Source organism: Neodiprion lecontei, chromosome 3 (assembly GCF_021901455.1).
Source record: "Neodiprion lecontei isolate iyNeoLeco1 chromosome 3, iyNeoLeco1.1, whole genome shotgun sequence".
Classification (NCBI taxonomy): domain Eukaryota; kingdom Metazoa; phylum Arthropoda; class Insecta; order Hymenoptera; family Diprionidae; genus Neodiprion; species Neodiprion lecontei.
The window spans coordinates 24,340,596-24,360,698 of NC_060262.1; the positions used below are offsets into that span (position 1 = coordinate 24,340,596).

The 20,103-nt window shown below is 40.9% G+C and overlaps 1 protein-coding gene across 4 annotated transcripts in view; it reads left to right on the plus strand.

Moving 5' to 3' along the window:
• The window catches only part of LOC107225916 (TWiK family of potassium channels protein 18-like), a 261,304-nt gene that overhangs the window by 104,683 nt on the left and 136,518 nt on the right, over positions 1-20,103 (plus strand). Inside the window, exon 3 of one of the 4 annotated variants that reach the window (XM_046733944.1) lies at positions 19,596-19,720. The exons of the other annotated variants lie outside the window; for them this stretch is intronic. The gene's annotated coding sequence lies outside the window, so the exon portion shown is untranslated. The remainder of the gene's footprint in view (positions 1-19,595; positions 19,721-20,103) is intronic. 4 annotated transcript variants of the gene reach the window in all.

Genomic DNA, 20,103 nt, shown 5'->3' on the forward strand with positions numbered 1-20,103 from the left:
TTCAAAAAAATACCGACAGTTAATCAAAGTAACTTGACCCTGTGAAAGAACGTGAATTCAAATATAGTAGGATAAGCTCTTGCTTCGAACTTACGAATGTATCTAAAAATTATTCAACGAACTGATTGTGAGACCGATTTAAGGCATCACTTCGACCAGACTTTTCGGTGACAGAAGATACCATGAAAAATCATCAGCCATCAATACCGGCCTCAGCTCCAAACTCGGCACGGATAACGGATAGTGGCTGGAGGAAATAGCCGGCCCATCGACAGAGCAGCCTCTGATGCATCTCAGCTCGTCTCTTCCGATTGCACGATTTCGAGTGCATCAGCCAAAGTTGTGTGACGTAACATTCGATCCAGAAATAATTCGGTGTGATCATGGACGATAATTTTAAATTAATATCTGCAGGGTGTTGTGTCCTTCTTCAGGGTCAGCTGAAATCGATTTCACAGGGATCATGAGGACCGAATGGTTAACGAGACTCTGATGTTTTCAACACAAGGATGATCAAGGAGGGTTTTCAAACTTCAAGATATATCGCAAATCTCCGAGAGACGGATGAAAACAATGGAAGCTCGACGGTGAGATGAAAAAAAAGTACGTCATTAACGACCGGAGACAAAGTTTCACCGAGATGAGAACGAATGCCGAGAGTAATTCTCGTTGAGCCGCGGGACTCTGCGACGGACTCGCTAATTTGTTGATTGAGGTTCACGTATGAATATTTATTAGGTGAGGTCGAGGTACGGAGACAAAAATATCCAGTTTCGCCTGTTTTCTGACGTCCAAGATTTCTGCTCAAGAAACATCCCGTATCAAATCACGGCCCGTATATATCATTCAGCATTCAATCGAGCGGAGAGCCGAACGAAAATTTAGCTCTATTATTAACGCGTGATAGAGGATTAAACGACATCAAGAGTATTTAGACATCCACTCGTCGCAGCTTCCTGAAACATCACTCTTCCAGTTTACTTTTACAGATCATTATACGGAAATCTTAAAGGTCGCTTAGCAATTCTCTAAACACATTATTCGTTAGGCTAAGAGACGTTACGTTTATTAAATGTTTACTAATTTCGTTGGTCCTACTACTGGTCGATTCTTAGTCGATTTGGATGAACTTGGTGATTTTCGTGGGGTACGATTTAGGGGGAAATATGACGAAAGCTTTGCGACCGAGAAATTCCGGGATGACTTTTGGTCGAGTTTTTTTTGCGGCGGGGCGGCTGACCTTCACTTTGACGTTTGACTCTTTGATGGCGCGCGGACCACTCAGCCGCAGACCAGGGAGAACCAACTCCCACTCAAGCCAGAATTGCCGAAGTGGATACTTGAGGACGACCACGTCCGTCGTTTCGCCGCTTTTGTAGCCTGACCGGAACTTCTTCGAACATTTGAAAAATAAAAAAATACTTCAGCAATCGCGTGCATCCAAATGCACCGCCTTCCTCGCAGTTGCCTCGGTTATTGACTCCATTATCGGTACGGAAATGTTGGGCGTACTTGACGTGAATGCTAAAATTTTAACGTGTGCTAAAGTTTCAGCCGCGAAATCGACGCGGTTTTGAACTCACGATACTGCAACTGCGTTTCGTATTCAATATAATATTTTTCGCAACGTGCAATAGAACTTTTCACGGGCAATGAAATTGATTTAAATCTGAATTTTTGTTGAACTGACTATTCCGTTACGTAAGAAGAAAACGAAACTATATAAAAACGAAGCAGAGGTTTTTAAACAATTTTCTCAAGCAAAATTGATCGTCATAAGTCTGAAAAACATATTTCGAGAACATCAATTTGAACAGGTCATTCATAAATCGATACATAATGGCTGTAGTATATTGATTTATTACCAAGTAGTAAATATGTCTCCGTTGCCTATAATATAGGTAATAAATTTTCTATTACCGTGTAGTTAATATTCACTGGAATCTGATAAATTCTCCCTTCAGTGCACAGATTAACAAAATAACGACCACCAATTTAATAGGACTTAAACCATAGATTACATGCCGTATAATTAGGATTCACTCGAAGTTTATCTGCCATTAACTATCAGACAGCTTTTATGCTTGTGGCAGCTTTATCAGTCAATAAATTCTTTGTTACAAATCTCTGATATGAATGTTTTTTACGTGAAGGTTTAAATTTAATGAACCAAAACAAAATAAATAAAATTCCACCTCGATCAAATCCTGCAAAATTGGGCCCAGATACGTTCATTCAAATTTTTTATCTTGTTTCGTAACTTTACAGTGGACTGTACGTATCTGTAAAGAGCTCAACCAAATCAATTACCTTGAAATTCAGAGGTCTGAATAGCCAGTATAATAGAAAAAAAAAGGTATGGATATTATTCGAACACCGAATGAATTCATTCATATTTAAAAGCTTTACTTCACGAATCCTGAGAATTTGTGTCGAATTCCGTTGACTACGCAGGCAGCTTCCGATTGTTGCAAGAAAATAGAATTTATCGCGTCGCAAAAATATGATTCCATACGTTGGGCGAGAAGCACTTGGCTGATTTGATCTTGGGTGAAACTCGACCGGAGTCTTCTTAGCAAGTCCATTCACCCTAATGAATATTAAAAGAGAAGTTACAAAAAAAAAAATGTTTACGTACGTACGCAGCAGCGAAAAATCTGCCGTATAATGCGTGCTGTTAAAATGTCGCAGACTAAGAGATTGTCACTAATTAAATTTGTCCGCTCAATTAATTAGTTGCTTAATATTCGTATAATTTTTACCGTCTTCGTTGGGGCTGGGTTGATTATTTCGTGGAGTATACGGGTTTAAGAATAAGAACTACCTATGTACAGTAACTATACGTGTACGGAACCGAGCAAACGTCCTCGCAGCACGTTCACGAGCGTGGCCTTCATTAATTAGGTTAATTACAGCCTACGGGGTGTCACGAGTAACACAGGCGCTAAACACAACTCAAGCTTCTTCTTGAAGCCCTCTTGACTATGCTAGTGGCGCCGATGAAACTCGAAGAGATGGACGTGACGAGCCCTCCGACTGCCTCTTTATCTGGATCTCCAATTAATTCTAAATGCCTCGATGTTACGTCGCAGCGTTGACGGTTGAGGAAACGACGATCTCGCACTTTTACTTTGTATATTTCACGTTTCACGTACAGGAATAGTAATTGATGGCGTGAGAAATTACACACGGACACCCGATTTTATAAAAATCTGTCCGAATAAGCCCCTCTTGAACTTGACTGTACAAACTTTTGTATAAATTTGAAAGCTCAATAATGTGATGAAGTATTTGATCTTACACGGAGAGTTTCAGACCTTCGGTTCACCGATTATGCTGAAACTTCTAGGGGTACTTCTTTGTCCCAAAATGTAGAGCTTCTGATGTACGGTTCCAAGCAGCTCCCTGCTTCCTTTTCTCGATTTAGAAGATGTCCGGTTCTCCGAAATTCATGGCTTGCACTTTATCATGGTTCTGAAATAGTAATACATCCGTTTATACTTGAATCTATGAATACCTGCCATCGAAACTTTAAGAAAACATAATGAAAATCATCATTTCAGGCGAAGATACATAAAGTTTCAGTAGAATCCGTGACGTTTTAGTTTTAGTAAAATTTTTTTACTATGGAGATCATTGTAAGATGAATCCCAGTGGAACATTAATTCGAATATCTGAAACAAACTCTAAGGCGAGACAACCCATTCGATCTTTAGTCAGTCGATATTGGTTCGCAGGATAACGTCATCGAAATGAGTAAATAACATTCACTGCCGTAGATCCAATTCTTACAAAACATTTGCTGAATAATTTCGTCTGATGAACTGAGATAGATAAATTTATCTTTCCTATCGCTTCGTTCTGATCAGGTAATTAATCGCTACTCGGCTAATATTCGGTCCATTACCATTAAAAATGTGTAAAATTGAGAGTTCTAATTACAATTTCTGCGAATCTTGGGTTAAACAAACAGCCATCCGAAAGTAAAAATCATGTGCTATTTGATCACGATATTATTGATTGAATTGTAAGTTATGCATGACCTGCGAATAAATCATTATATCCCAATGACTGACTCCGATAACGCTCGTTTAGATAGGATCTTGTAGCAGCCTGGCGAGCTAATAGCCAATCATGCAAAGACAAAACATAGTACCAGACCGCCATTGATTATTGCCCTATCGCTTTATTATTTGCATTAGGCATTACCGCGCCTGTATATCACTCCAAGTTTATCGCCCATAATTATCTCCGATGATGCATGGAACGGAGCAAGGTATCTTATCTGTAATCGCCATACCTCGAAACGGCGTATACCTATATAATAGTAATCTTGAGAATAATTTCAGTCCTTGATCATCCGTTGTGTGCGCTTATATTATGTACAGGCAAGCCGGGCGGACCCGAGAACATTTCCATTTAAATTTCATTGATTTATCGAAGTACGCTGTCGCCAATTATTGTTCGATGCTTTACAAGGTCTAATATATGTATATAATACAGGCTTTGGCGCGAGAGAAAAATTGATGTCAATTTAATCACGTTATTGTGTTACCCGCTGCGCGTCCCGATGTGTGAGATTTATTTCCCTTGTGGCAACGGTAACAGTTTTGTCCTGCATGGATGCTCGCATTGTGGAAAAAAGTGGAGGGGTAGAGAGTATTTTATTGGTATTGATTTATTAAACCTTTCGAAAGAAATCACTCAAGTATAGGTAACGTATTGAACACAGCGCATTCGCGAAGGTAAAACTTAATGTAATATCCATGCAACTATTATACTCACCTGAAAGAAAAAGGTACCATTAGAGCGGAACGAAATGAAATGGAATTTTTACTCCGATACTGGATGAGACGGGTAGTGTTGAGTTTTGACTTAGATGAGAACGAACGGTCAAGTTCGAGGTTGTACTATCCGTTGTAACATTTTCAATCGGAGTGTATATGAGTGATCTGAAATATGAATGCCACCGAAATATCATCCAGTAGTACGGAAAAGTATGGAGTAAAATACATGTATCTGGAAGTCGATGAAAGCTGGCATACAATGAGAGAGGAGAGACAGAAAAGTTCAATCTCGAAGTAAACCAGACTGCCCTCTTACTTGAGAATAAACTTCTCAAGTTTGGCACCTGAGACCAACAAGCGACTTTTCCAACTTGTTTCTTTGATGGTTCGGCAAGTAAATATCGCTGATTGTGAGAGGATTTCTGATGATGTTGTCGTTGATCTGAGGTAGAGTTAGAAGTTAATTCTTTACCGATACTGCCTCTGTACGCCGCGCAATAGCGATCGATATGCGACACAGTAAACTTCTTAGTAATCGGATAACATGGCCTGAGACGAATTGAACATGTTCGTACGACGCGATGAATGGTGGCAACAGAGACCGATGCGAGGGTATTGTGTTACTTGCGTAATCCGAATCAGATACTGACATCAAGGACCTCTCCAAAATGTCTGACAAAGCTCGTGATGGGTTACATGGTAATAAGTAGTCCAGTGGGACGGATTGGGTTTGAGCATTGGTTGTTTGCGGGTGAACAAAGTCGCCAAAATAATACAATGCTCGTACTAAGACGAAATTCCTAGGCACGTCTCACCTGAAATGAACGCTGAATTTTTCTATCTGGATTAAGCTCGTATTGAGAGGAAACGAGCTTTTTTAATAAAGAGGTGGCACTTACCTTTCGTTGATCTTGATGATTCGGGCTGTGAGCGGCTCTGCGTGCTCGACGGTGAATAGATGCATACTCAACTGCTTGATAAAGTCTTTTCTGATAGAATGGCGTTGAAATAATGCACGATAATTAAGGGCTTTTCAATTAATTTGACTCGAATTTCAGATTAAATACAAAGAAAAGAGATTCTTTCAAAATAAATGAATTAGAACACGGTAACAAAAGTTAATTCAGAATATATGTTTACAGATAAAAGTCAAACGTTGTTATTTTGAAATGCATCGATTGACAAAGACAAAGTTGATAATTAACGATATGAAATTATTTCATTCGCGCACTTTGAGTTTCGAATTAGGAAATGCTTCACTAAGAGGTCAAGACTCAGAACTTCTCTTGTAAGAAGATTTTAAATAATTATTGAAATTGTCTCGTAGGGATGATTAACTGTTGCGCAAGTAGATTTTTTTTAAACTGCTCTGGTAGAAGGATTCCTTTGAAGTGACTCAGCAGAAGGATCTTTATGAAGTGACTGATTCTAGTGGAACAAAACGTTCCTCTTGGAGCTAGTTTTGTGATTTGCTCACAGCGTCCTCCCACGGGTGCAAGTAAGGATTCCTCGTTTATCTTTCGTATACATACAAACTAACTTATTTTATCATTGCGGCATCCTAACCAAAGTAAATACCGTTTGATACATGGTTTTATTACGCTGCAAATCCTCTTCAGTGTACATGCGAATGTAATCCTGTTTGAGATTATTATATCCTAAGGTTAGAAAATAAGTAAACTACTGAAAAAAGAAAATAGCAGAGTTTCCCGGAAGCGGAAAAGGAGATTACAAAGATCTATGAGCATAAAACTTTGATGTAAAGATATAAGAACGGTTTCCAACGAAATACAAAACGTTATTTGGAACTTTGTAGATATATAAAACGTAACATTAACGATTTATCGATCCATTTATCTAGTATTTAGAGGCAACAGCAATCGACAATTTGAGACACCAGACAGGACGTATTATATAACTCAACGCTTCTGGGTTGCTTAGGATAGACCGTTGAGGATTTTGGCCCAAAAGTGTGTCCACATTTTTTTGTTCCAATCAGCCTATCCTGTTGGGAGAGCTCCTCTTGTCAGAAGTAACTCCCGACTACGCTTCTAACCGCAGGTTAAGCGTGGACGGAATTGAAAATCGTGGAGTACGAGAAACGGTAGAAGTTTGCATTATTATAAAAGGGCGAGGAGCTTGATTAGTGTAACAGCATGCAAAGCGGCAGTGCGTTGGCCGAGCTGGCGACCCTTAGACCGTTGATTTGGGTTCAGAGGAGGCGAGGTAAAATGCTTACTGAGCTGCCCAAGAAAAGGTACAACAGAACGTAGAGAGTTCTGACGAGTTTTGAAAAGAGATAGCGAGAAAAAAAAGGGAAGGAGAGGAAAAAACGGGGCCACGAGTTTTGCAAAACACACAAAAGAAAGGTTTACGAGGGCTAAGGGTGCAGCAAAGTTTTCCCGGCATTCTTCCTACGAAACGTGTCGAGCGTTTATTTTCGGATTTAGCCAAATTTGTAATAAAAGGCAACGGCAGTTTGCACTGGCGGGCGAGGGTAACTTTGACCAACTTCTCCACAACACATTTATAAGCTTTTAGTACTGGCATCCATTCAAAATGATATTTCCCCCTGTAAACTGTGCGACAGGCCACTCTTGGTGTCCCGGCTTACTTATTTACTTAGAGAAACTTTGTCCTGATATTTATCAACTTTTCTTTTCTTGCACATGAAACATCGCGGAACCAAGTTCCAGGCCGCTACGTACAAGATTTAACGACTGCTTAATCCGCCGCAGAGTGGCCAACATGACTCGAACGAGATTTCTAGATCGCGGTAACTTTTTTAGCGAAACCCAAAGACCTCGCAGATCTGGTTTAGGTAAAGCACATCTAGATATTCCTCCAGCTTCTCATCATGCACGAAATTAATCGTAACGCTGCGTGTGACTGCGTGAGTCAATGATCAATAACATCAAAGCTTTGAACCGAGGCTGAGTTCTATTTGACTACAACCAGCCGTAATAGGGATGGAATGATTTTGGGATGTCCTATATTCGCGAGGTGCAGGGATTATTGGTGTTCAATCTCCTCAGGTTATACGCTAGAGTTCACACAGGTGTTCAGATTTTTTATTCAAATCATTTCCAAACCATGATGTAGAATAATATAATGGGCTGAGTTGAAAGACTGTAATATTAATTGGTCATCAATTTTCAGTGCGCTCACCCTACTGTGTTCAGAAATTCATTTTGTACCGTGGTAGTTACGTGTCGATATCGGCGTCATGGAAAGGTCGGATAATTGGACGCCTTTGATAAATTTCCGGAGAAATTCGCGTTTTCTCTTCTTTTTTCCATCTTCATTAACGAATATCAACTCATACTCGAATTCAAAGCATATTATTACATAGCTCGTATCGATTTGAGGGACCTTACGATTTGAAAAAAATTTCAACTGGGAGACTCCACAAGCCGGTATGGTTTACCAGGAAATAATATGCTAAATACACATATTGTCGAGTAATTTTGAAAATTCAAGTATTCCAACTTCGATATCGCGAGCACTTTTACCGCGTGGGTGGGAAGTTGTAGAGAAAACAGAAAACCGCAAGAGTAACGAAGCTTAGCGATACAAAGGCTGCAATGAAGCAATAAGTCAAGCGAGACAAATTATGCAACAGCGCCATTATCGCTACTCTCCGCACAATTTCTACAACTGCAAACGTCAGGGTTGTTGACCCTTGACCGGAATAAGTTATATCCTGGTCAAACGCCGCAGTTAACCTGTTGCCTCGCGGCACGAAGTGCAAAAGGGTTCGATATTTCTTAGTCCAGTAATCATCCTCGCAAAGCTGTGAATTTGTGGACTGTCATGGACCGTGAAACATTAAATCGTTAGGTTGAAGGAACCACTATATTGTGGATGCGTATTATCATAGGTCGCAAATATCGATTTTTTCCTAACAATTGAAAACTCCGAGAGTTTCAAAAAATTCATGCTGGTCTCTTTGAAAGTTCAGACGATCGAAATCCTTATAGAGGCGTGGGTATAATCCTTGTACTCGGAGTACCTGGAAGCTCACAAACGTGCCAAAGCTCCTGGCTGGATCTAGAGATACGAAAGAGGACTCTTCGCTCTCGAAGATGCGAGCTGAAACTTATCTTCCTGGCGCTTCTTGGCAACAAAGTAGAATAGGCTCCTAATGAGGGGATGGGTGCGATCGGCGCTGCTGCGGGATCCTTGAATCCAAGCAGTGCCTCGTTCTTGATAAAATGTATCCGTATGTAATGAAACTCCGTTAAGCAAAAGTCTTTGAGTTTGGATTGGCGAGAAAGAAGGAGACCCGGATGAAATTGATCGCATTTCCTCTGTTCCGAACAAATTTACCATGCCCTTTAACGAACCGTTATACCTCTTTTCCAGTCCGAGCAACACCTTTCCAGTACCTCATTAACGATCATTATGGTTGTTGATGTCGATGTCGTTCATGACTCGTAATTTTTAACCAGCTGTCGCAGGGCGCCAATTCATCGAGGAGTTGAACATTGCCCTTTTCACGAAAGAGAAACCGATGACGTCTGTTACCTCCTTTTAATTAGCCACCGACACCAATGATCTTAACAGATTTATCGCGAGACCATTGCGACTTTTCTATCTCTGAGAAAATTCATTAATTACTGTAACGCCGGCACGTTATGCGTAACAGTTGGAACTAATTACCAAGCTCGTCGATTAGCTTCAGCTCCAAACGAGACAGCTATAGCTAATGGATTCCGTCGGACAAATCTAACGATCACTGAACGACATACCAAAATACAGATTTTATGAAGCATTAAAGCAAAGCAACAGAAAATAGTCATCAAGATACTGCAATCTGCATTGTCACACGTCGTTTGCGGTAATTATTTGCAGACGAGTCACGGACCCCCATTGCGATCGAAGCAAGTGCCCTGGCGCTAACAAATTGCTGCGATAATCTGGAACGGTGTGAATTTATGACCGAGGGTTTTACTCGCGAGATTAACTACCGGCAACAATTGCCTGTATTTGCGAGAATCAGGTTGGTTTCATTCCGTTATTTCGTTTTCCACACGCATATCGAGGTGAAATTTATACCGGTGCAACTTGATTACATCCAGCTTGCCTATCTCCGAGACTCCGACAGCCAACAAGTCACCCAATCACCGTGTTGGATCCATTTTGACAAGCTCCCGCGATATCATACCTCATCTGCACTGAAACACGGTTTTAGCACTGAGCCCAGAAACGTTTCTACTTCTCCATCTCCAGTGCACGTTGGTACTGCAAGCTTCGTACGAAGCTCTCTATTCACAGTGGTGTTTTCTTTTTCATCAGTGACAAATTACAATGCATATGACAATCTCAGTTAGTCTTTTGCTTGAACTAAGAACTGCGTTTGTTTATCGAAACTGATAAATTCGTTCTTAACGTGCAGAACAACGTCACGTTTTGATGGGGGTCGACATCAAAGTCACCGATGGTTCAAGTCCCGAACCTATAAAAATTATATTTACGTATAATATACATCAGGGTTGTTCAAAAAAATTCAATTTGCGATTTTCCAACGTGACACCCCTTGAAAAGATTTCTTAGATTAAATGAAATACTCTGGAAAAATTAAGCGTTGTACGCTATGTGGAAGATCGTCTGCAATTTAGTGTTTCACTTTTTTACGTTTGTTCCTTTTAATTTATGAAAAATAGTGAACTACACAACTTTTTTATTGCTTGCATCAATCATAATATCAATTTATGTCGTAAATAAAACCCATGCTTCTAACATTAAGTCACCAGTTGATGTTTAAAAGAAGTGTATCAGGCGATTTTTTTTTCATTACTTATTCAATGTCATAAAATAGTTATAATTTAATATAATCGTTTAATGTCGTAAAATAAGATTCCCGTTTGATATATCGTCATGTTACAGATCGTGATGTTTAGTTTGCATACAAATTTCAGTAAAGAAATAATAATTGAAGAACTATAACGTATTTCTTCTTACATTAAACAAAAATGTTAGGAAAAGTGAAATTTCAAATGAGTACGATATTTCACATAACGTAGAACGCTCTTTCTTTCTTTTGATCTACCAAAGTTTTTAGGAGGCGCCATTTCGGAAAAACGCAAATCATTTTTTTCTACAACACCCTAATATCTGTATACCGTGTATATAGATAGAATTCGTATTGTTCGGGACTTTAACCATTCGTGACTTTGACGTGGACCCATATCAGTGAGCTTTCATTGAAAAGGAAAGTTTCAGGGAAATAAAAAGTACCGCGCACGAAGTACAGCGTTCAAATAAAAAACCCCACGACGCGACGGCACCCAGGCTCAAGTAGATACGGCAGAGAAAGAAGACGTTTAAAAACCAATTCCAAAGGCGTCGCTTTCCTAACTACACCGGCAGACAATTGTTTCTAACGGCCACCGCACCTCTGGTGCCCATTTATACTTCATTCCTTTCACCGGCAAAGGAAAGTCTCAGAAAAGTATCCGCCTGCGATTTCCCGTTTTTCGTTTTTCAGTTGGCCAACTAGCCGTAGATTGGAAAGCGCTCATCAAGCTTCAGAACAAGGACTATCGTCGAAATCTAATAATTTTTAAATTGAGTGTGAAAAACTAAACTATATTTAAATTGGCTCATCTGTTTTGAGTTATCATGGGACAAACAAAAAAAAAAGAGCTTAAATTTTCGCTACTGACTCAGAAATAGCTTGGTTCATTGATATTGACTCCAACATCGTCATAGTTCGTTTATTTATTCTCGAGATATCGTCGAATAAAAAGGACATCCGAGAATCCGGGTTAAATTGATCTCAGATAATTTTCCAAACCTAGTAACGTGGAGATCCAGTGAAAACTGAACTTTCGATTCTGGGAATGATTACATAATGACTTTTCTTTTCAGCAGAGCGAAAAGTTAAAAATCCCGTTATTTGCTGATTCATCAAACCTCCTGAGGTGCATACTAGAGATGAAAGTTAGGATTTGTAAAATCAGCGATTGCTACCAGCACAGCGACGTTGTACCCACTGTGTACACACTTGAGTATATAGAACTTTCTCGAACGCCCCAAGCCAACCGCCTCTCTCTGTGTGTTCTCCTTACTATCCTTCGGGCTGTCACCTCGGCTAGGAAGGTCCATTAAAAGCAGGTCGAACCAGTAAGGAGCACCGTTTGCACACGGCGGTGAAGCCGGGTCGACAGTACGCAAGCACTCCCATGCAGATATTCGAGGTAATATAGAGGCAAGCGTGGTCACGGTTATTGGGGTGTACCTAGGCCATGCCGTAAGGGAAGGGAAGGGAATAATTGAGGCATGGGAGGATAGCGGGGAGGTTGGCTCGTCGAGAAGAGTAGGGTGAAATTTTAATCATCGCAATCAGGAACACCTTGGGGATCGTAAACATATTCCCAGGTGCGGCAAGGGTCGAATTGACCGGGTAGAGTAACGCGGGAATGACAGTCGCATCGTATCTCCGTGTTTGCACTCTAAATAGGAAGTAATTTCACGACGGTACGGTCTAAAAGATCGCTAGGCCGAGATAACTCATTGTCAGCCTTGCAGGCTTCACCAGCTGAGTATGGTTCGTTGTTGCTCGCCGATTAACGTCGAGTATAAGAAACCCGAGAACCATGTTTCCGTGCCGTGAGTTGCGAGGTAGCTGGGCGTCCTTCTCGTGATCCGATATCCAATTTTCTTTTCAGTCTTAGCAAAACCGGTCGTTTGGTAATCTGGCGTTACATGCTTACGCGTCTCGCAATTAAAATAACCTAACGAACCGTTCTTCTTTGATACTTTCTTTTGTTCTCGCACTGCGCGGACGAAAAAGAAAGATTAATCGACAGTCGATACGAGGGGTTGAAAGGTCGGAGTGCAGATTATCTCGGAAAGAGAATCAATTTCTTTTTAATGGGAACTGTCGGATCGTAGCCTTGGCCGAGGGGCCAAGGATATTGGTCGTGCCTGCTGTACGGCCTGCTTTTGACCATAGGAAAGAATTGGCATGCAAAAGGCCTGTCGGGCAGGGTTCGATCTGTAAATACAAATCACTCTTAAACCGTGGATCTTTCGTCTTCTTACCAAACAAGCTTACAAGAGAAATGTTCAACAAGATTAACCCGTGTTCAGGAGGGGAGTAAACAGATGAAGAGAAAGGGACGAGGATAAGGATTTCCTCATATTATTATCTATGCACGCCTCTGGCGCAGGTCCCTCGGAGACTGCGGAAAGAACCTAATAAAAGTACATTCATCCCTCGATGCGAACACTTTCAGTCAACCGTCGATGGCTGGTATTATGGAGCGTATAGAAGAAGGTCACACTCTAATGGACGGCGCGTTCAAAACGTGGTCAAACTCGATACGCAAATAAGGGTGCATAAAATAACCGACTTGGCGTTGATTGATACCAACAATAAGTTGAGTGACGAAATTGATCTTGTTAGTTACAGAGTTACATTTATTATATCTTAAGCTATAGACAGATGGGCAACTTGAGTTTAACAACACCACCACTATTTGCAGCCAAAATCGGTTCACTTTTTACAACTCTGAGAAATCCCTTCTTCTATACACTCCAACGCTGCTATTTACAGCCACCCTGCACATTTGCACGGAGACCCGCAGAGGAACCGCAAAAGCTCGAAGCTCGAGGTATTCGTTAAAGCTATGCAGATCCTGCGGTGTATACCGTAGATACTGCATACCAATGCCTGTGGAATCTATTCACTTTGTTTAAACTGTACTCATTCAAGTCAATTATGCAATTCTGAGAGATAGGGATAGAGAGAGAGAGAGAGAGAGAGAGAGAGAGAGAGAGAGAGAGAGAGAGAGAGGCGGGGAGATCAATCGAGGGTGTTTCGAAAACTCATTAATTGGTTTGTGATGACATCTCGAATACGCCACTTGCGGAAATCCGTTCTCTTCTATCACTTCGCGTCAATTTGTATCGTCACGGTACAAGCTGGTCATATAAAGGCATCATTCCTCAGGGCCAGACTCGCTTGGGTCGTACTCGAGGTATCCCGCAGATGATATAATACTTGAGCATCCCTTGCGCGGTAATCCTGAACCATTATACGCCTAACGATAAGGTGGACAAGTTTCAGATTGTAGAGAGAACGATGGGGAGCGGTCCTTAGGATGGTCCGATACGGAGAACGATAACGCAACGGAGTAAGGTGGAAGAGCAGATTTTCAGCGGAGACGTAGAACGCGTGCTTCGGATAGTCGCTATTGGGTCATAGTTTCCAAGACTCGTTGGTCTCCGTTCGAATATAATCTCAACCAATGCTTTCCTCGCCGTATTGCGATGGACGTTGATAACCGATCCTCACGCTCCGCGTTACTTGGCATGAGTGTTTATTCTAGTGTTTATACGGCGCAACTTGATAAGTGTATTTCTTTGAGTTCAGTCGGCGAATACGTACCTACTTGAGGAGAGGAAAAGATCGTCTACTTCAATTTTCCGTTGCCATTAAAAAGTTTCGTGATCGAAGTTTTACTTTACTCTCTCACCTGAACACACACACACATGCACGTGCAGAGATTCACGTGTATAGGATACTTCGAACAAACATCCTAAGTAATATGCACGGAGCTGCAGCTCGTCGAATTCACCGAAAACAACTTTCTTTTATCCCAATTTCAAACCATACCCGCTGCTTTAGAGTGTTTTATCATACCTTGAAAATAATGACATTGCACCCGAGCAGCTCAGCATTAGAAAATCGAGTCAGCGAACCGAATCGCTCGGTCGGTCCCATCGCTTTTAATTCCGTTCTGTCCGCCTGCTGGCAATTCATTTACAATCCACGAAAGGCTGACTGGGGTATCCATCGGTATACGAGCATTGGTGTGTGTATAGCCTCACTTCGTAGTAGTGACTCTCCAGTGAATACAAACGAAAAGCTGAGTAAGCTGAAACAGTTTCAATAGCAGATCATATCTTTCAACTGTGGCTTCAACTCGCCGTAACCTTTTCCTGAAAGTTCTGCTTTCAGCTTGAGGAACCCCGGAATTCTCGAACCCAGCTACTTGCCTTGAATGACTCCAGTCAGGGGTGGTTTTAATTGCCACATTAACCGACCCACCAAACCCGATTCATTTGCGTGATTAACTGAGCTGGTTTTTTTCCTTTGATTCCTTGATTTTCACACCAGCGCCAGTTTCAACTCAAGTCAGATTTAAATAAGTTTGGCGTAAATGATTCTTGTGCTTCTTTGTTGAAACTTCCCAGAAGATTGCGTCTCAGCATATGAAACAGTACAAAAATAACTCCTGAAATTATCATCGTCCACGTTCATTAACCATTCTAATTATAGCAAGTCGATGCAGAAACTTACAGAATACCAGCGCAAAGATTATAACAAAGGACCGAAGCGTGAGATATTTTATTTCTGCGAAGCATAAGTACAAGGCGTGACCCAATCAACTTGGAATAAAGTGGATGTCCCGAAAAAGCCCGAGGGACCTCTGGATAAGAGTTATCAACTCGGGAATGGAAAACACTCGTGACTCGAGGGAGAAGCTTCCGCTGTACCGCTATCAAAGATAAGCGTCTAGAATCTAGTCCATAGCTCCGATGAACACTTCGTCGTATTGGGAAACGATATTCGGTTTCCCGCGGTTTATGCCCGTTCACATTTCTCCGTATCTCTCTGGATAGTCGGCGAAGTAGTGAATGTCGAAAAAGTTAGTTGAAGATTTCTGGCTTACGAATAAATTCACTAAACTGATCTTTTCAGATGTCGATGTTTCGATCAACGTTGGCTGTCCCAAGTTTCACTTTTCTGTTAAGCTTCGGCATCGAAATATATTTGAAATTGGACTTACAAGGTGATTAACTTGCCTGCTGTAAATATCATTTTGGATTACTTGACGAAAGGTTTGCTTAGTTGCAAGGCTTGTATATTTAAGAGAATTAATCGCAAGACCTACTGAAGAGATTGACGAAATCAGCCTCGATCGGAATAAATCGATATTGCAAAGAGAGCTACAGTGTGAGAAAATCTCAAGGAATATTGTCCTTAAATTTTAATATTATTATTATACGTTAAATATTGAAATGCCTGTCGTATCCTATGTTAAAAAGTAAATGGTAATTTTTTGACACCAGCTGCGCACTTCGTGGGCGATTCTATCGTTGGCATTTTGCTACAGTATGTGGAGATTTTCTACAGTTTGTACTCTTTGATTAATTTATTTATAAATTTTACTTAGCGTATACTAAGAATTCACGAAGTGCCGGTAGCAGTAGGCAAACTTGATAATGAATTTTGAATGTTTGATTCTTATTCGAGAGATAATTTTGTGGAGAAATTTCAGAATTTTATGTCACTATCGGGAATAAGAATACTAAAAATGTTACAAAACATAAACTCGATAGATCAAAAATTAGAGACGTGGATTACTCCATTATTTCATCCATGCGAAACGAGATGTTGGCATCCTAATTTACTTCGGGCCGATAAAAAAGTAACTGCTAAATTGGTGCTAAACGCGTAAGCAGATCTACATACATAACATGTTGATGATCGTGAAAATAAATTTAACATATTTTTATTATAGCGCTGATTATTTCAACGGTGGATTGTGGATGATCATGTAAAAGTGAAACAAGATCGATTAATATTCTGTTTTGATCGTGTAAAAACATTGCGTTGAAAAACAGGTTAAGAGATTATTTAGAAAGTGCTACACACAACTAATAAGAAAAAGGTCAGTATTTGCATAGACGAAGACAATTTTCATGATAAAAAGTAATAAATAATCAGGAAAACGCGTGAATGCTCTCGTAATATTAAACATTCTGTGACTTAAAAGGCGTGCTACGAAACGTGTTGATCAGTGAAATCAACTCCTGGCGATTGTTTTTCCAATATTCGACGCTTTCATATATTCCGGATATGTTTCTCGAACCAATTTCACTCCTCTGCATTCATGGCTCCGCTTCGTTAATGCCGTGCAGTTCAAGAATCAGCTTCCATCCCACATTCTGCTTTCGGAATATTAAGCGACCGTGGGTATTCAACGCACGGCTATCATCGGAAGTTATTACGTAGTGCGCATAAACGCAACACCCTCTCATCGGCCCTCGTGCGCACCCCCATACGTGCATCTACATATGTTTGGAGGTAACAATAAGGACTCTGTATCCTCTTGCGAGATATTGCGGGTCACATTATCGTAACTGAAGCATAAATGTATTTTCCGAAGACGTCTCGTCACAAAATACAAATATTTGCATGGATATTAAGCGATATTTGTACGACGAAAAGTTTTAACTCCAGCATTTTGCAGTAGACAAGACATTTCAAATTCAAGAGGAAAATGTGGCACTGATTGTGAGTTGCTACTCAGCGTGGGTTTGAGGAATAAAGTCTCAGTAACATGACGTACTTTTTTCTTCATGCATCATTCTGTCAAGAATCGTCGGTACGCTGGGGATCCATTGTCGGAAAAGTTTGAATCGCCAAATGAATGGCAAATGAAAAGAAAGGAATAAGTAACATATGAAAATATACTCATATTTCCATTTTGCGACCCTCGCTATAATTTTTTGCGAGGCAAATGTATACGCCCGGCTTCTTCTTTCTCGTGGGAATCCTCCGAAAGAAACTGACGCGTAACGTAAGACTTGGTGTCTCAGAATTACCAAGTTAAAAACGAGTTTCTCTTCAGTGTAGTAACAACGAGAAGATGCATCTTAACGTTCTCTCCTTCTCTCAGGTCTTTCAATACTTTTACTTCCAATCTATGCTTCGACGATGCAAATACCTGCGCTCCACTTTTTATCACAATGTCTGGTGTGCCAGTTGAGTTTTTTCAAGATTTATAGTTCCTGCGTTCCGCAGATTGGATCGTCGTCGGTAGTTATACCGGCCAACGGTTCTTCTCCTACATTCGTTTCCTTGTCGGTGCTTCGTTACATTTTCATTCAAAAATTGAAACCGCACTAGATGAACTGGCGCTTTATCGGACTTCGCATCATTCTTCTTACAGTCGATTTTTACCTTTGAAGTTGCTGACGACGAACGATATTGTTTTCGCAGTACGGCCCAGAGACGATAACAACGTATATTGCTACCGCGTACATTTTTTTCCTACCTTGAAACGAACGCGAATATGATGTGGTAGTGATATTTTTGTGTAATGAATAAGGGTTCGCTTATCGGGGTACACGTAAATTATTTCCGTTCTCTGTCCACAGGGAAAAAAGAATTCGACGAAGTAGATTGTCAACGTTTGTTCGTGTCATTGCACGTTCATGACGAGAGAGAGCGGTGGTGACTAGTTTCGTTACTGTTCTACTGCCGTAAAAATAGCTTCAACCATAGTCTATTGTCAGAAGCACCCCTCGATTCTCAGAGAAAGGAGGGACAAGTTTTATCCCTGCGATGGTCGCTTCACTCGAGTCAAAACGTGTCAAGCACAGTTGTACAATTTACCAGTGACGTTGGCGTCAACTGCCGATTATCGGACTTTATGAAAAAGTCGAATGCTTCAATTGCCCGATGGTTTCGCTCAGTTTGAAACTCGAGAGTTGAATAAAATCGATATGCCGCACCCGACTTCGCTTGACTCAGCCGGATAGCTGGCTGGCTTTAGCTACCTCACTGACTTGTCCAGATTTCTCCTACTTCCGTACAGTGTAGATATGTATGTACCTACATACATACCATACCGTCACTAGATCCAGAATGCTGTACATACGTATATATATATATAAAGAGAAAGAGAGAGAGAGAGAGAGAGAGAGATCGCGGAGGATTACAGAAGCCGTGTTTTCCTTTTTTCCTTTTTTTTCGCGAGAGTAACGTGACGGGAATAAATGATGGACATCCCCTTCGAACCCATTCTGTATGGTCAGCGCAGAGTGAAATACAATATTTCGCTTCACTTTACATATAGCTATACATTTGTACATACGTGTATATCGCCTCTAGGCAGTTATACTGCACCGGCCAAAGCTAATGCACATCATTCGCTCCGTCTGGTTCTTTCAGAATTCTCTCTCTTCTCATTCGGCTGTGCAATGGTAGAGTTGGTCATTTCACCCAGAGCACATCTGGCCAGGACTTTGTCGATACACGAATCCTTACTTTATCTTCAACGACGTTTTCTGGTGACGAATCTCCTTTATTGACCGTGTGAAAGACGAAAGCAAAGGAAACTCGGTGAAGCAGACGCATGCGTGCCGAGTGTTCAAATTTACAGTTTCAAACTTACGCTACTAAAACAATTATTTGGTGATAATTACGTAATCAATATTATTACTTTCCTTTCAATGGTTGTCAAGCGACTGTTCATAGTTTTACGGGCTTACCTATTGAGGGTACTATTTCCGATGATCACAGCTGTGGCCGATGCTATTCAGGTGATCGTTGATGAGTACCACTTTGATTAACAATAGTAATGATTTATCGCCCGATAAACTGACAATCAGCGAACAACAGCAACGGTACATGAGCAATCATGCGCAGATTTTTAAAGCTACTAACGATCATTGGCGAACAAAGAATAAATATGGAAAATCAATCAGTTGGTGAAACTATTACCATACATTGGTGTTCATTCACGTATACTTTTATGCATTTCACGTTCACCAATTAGCTTTTCGTAAGGAATGACGCTCATCTATTTGAACTATCTTTTTTTCTTAGAGGTTTATTCTGACGTACCTACGCGCGGATCAGAAACTTTAACTTGTATAAAAACTACCTAAGTTTTTCAGCACAATAGTCCTTACGTAGGGAAAACGATGTCACGTACTCCGGTATCGTATCAAGCATCAGATTTCGGTAGCGATTTCTCTACCTCGTCTTTCTGCCACTTGCAGGGCTCTTCGCTTGTCAGATGGTTCGACGAACGACCCGACGCAACCACGGCCCATGCAGACCGCAAACAGACGAGTAATTCAAAGGCACTCCCTGGTTCGCCGGCAGGCCACACATGAAACTAATTGTAAGTTCAGACCTGCGTTCTCCCAATAAAGTTCCTTTGGTATCCCGTTTCCCGGACAGAACGATCGTACGTATGGGTTATCCACATTGTAGGGTTGGTGCCTAAATCGGAAACGATAATAAATTTAATTCGATTGGAAGTTACTTGCAGTATTTCTTCCTACCGGCCCCATTTCACTTCACCGTCAGCTAATAAAATACTCCCCCGAATAAACCCAGCGCCGAAATGATATAACTCGGGTCCAACGGCATTGTAAAGCTTGTTTTCAGCTCGTCTCGGATAAGGTTCATCCGCATGAAAAGTCAAGCGCGCATACTAACCGTAGACTAAATTTGATGCATTCAGCTGAAAGGTCAGCTGGAAGTGACCTAGAGGTGTACGTC